General features: G+C 37.8%; 1 protein-coding gene across 2 annotated transcripts in view; it reads right to left on the reverse strand.

Annotated features, from left to right (window-relative positions):
- Nucleotides 1-744, reverse strand: part of Pdss2 (decaprenyl diphosphate synthase subunit 2) — a 305,129-nt gene that overhangs the window by 71,963 nt on the left and 232,422 nt on the right. The window lies entirely within an intron of this gene.

Genomic DNA, 744 nt, shown 5'->3' on the forward strand with positions numbered 1-744 from the left:
AGAAATTGAGGAAGACATCAGAAGATGGAAGGACCTCCCATGCTCATGGATTGGAAGAATTAATATTGTGAAAATGACCATCTTACCAAGAGTCACATATAGATTCAATGCAATGCTAATCAAAATGCCCATGACATTTTTCACAGAATTGGAAAAAATTATCCCAAGATTCATATGGAAGCAAAACAGGCCTCGGATAGCCAAAACAACCCTGAGCACTAAGAGCAATGCCGGAGGGATTACTATACCAGATTTCAAGCTGTATTACAGAGCTATAGTCATAAAAAAACATGGTACTGGCACAAAAATAGACCCATAGATCAATGGAACAAAACTGAAGACCCAAATATGAGTAAATACAATTTCAGCCACCTGATATTTGACAAAAGGCCCAAGAATATTCACTGGAGGAAAGACAGCATGCTCAGCAAATGGTGCTGGCAAAACTGGATCTCAATTTGTAGAAGAATGAAACTAAACCCCTATCTTTCACCCCGCACAAAAGTCAATTCCAAATGGCTCAAGGACCTCAATGTAAACCCTGAAACTCTAATACTATTAGAAGAAAACATTGGGAAAAAGCTACAAGATATAGGTGTAGGAAAGGATTTCCTAAACCTGACATCGACTGATCAGGAAACAAGGACAAGAATTAACAAAGTTTAAAGCTTTTTAAACTAAAAAGCTTCTGTACATCAAAGGAGACAACTAAGAAAGCAAACAGAAAACCCACAGAATGGGAGA

Source organism: Nannospalax galili, unplaced genomic scaffold (genome assembly GCF_000622305.1).
Source record: "Nannospalax galili isolate Female #2095 unplaced genomic scaffold, S.galili_v1.0 scaffold324, whole genome shotgun sequence".
In the NCBI taxonomy this organism is placed as follows: domain Eukaryota; kingdom Metazoa; phylum Chordata; class Mammalia; order Rodentia; family Spalacidae; genus Nannospalax; species Nannospalax galili.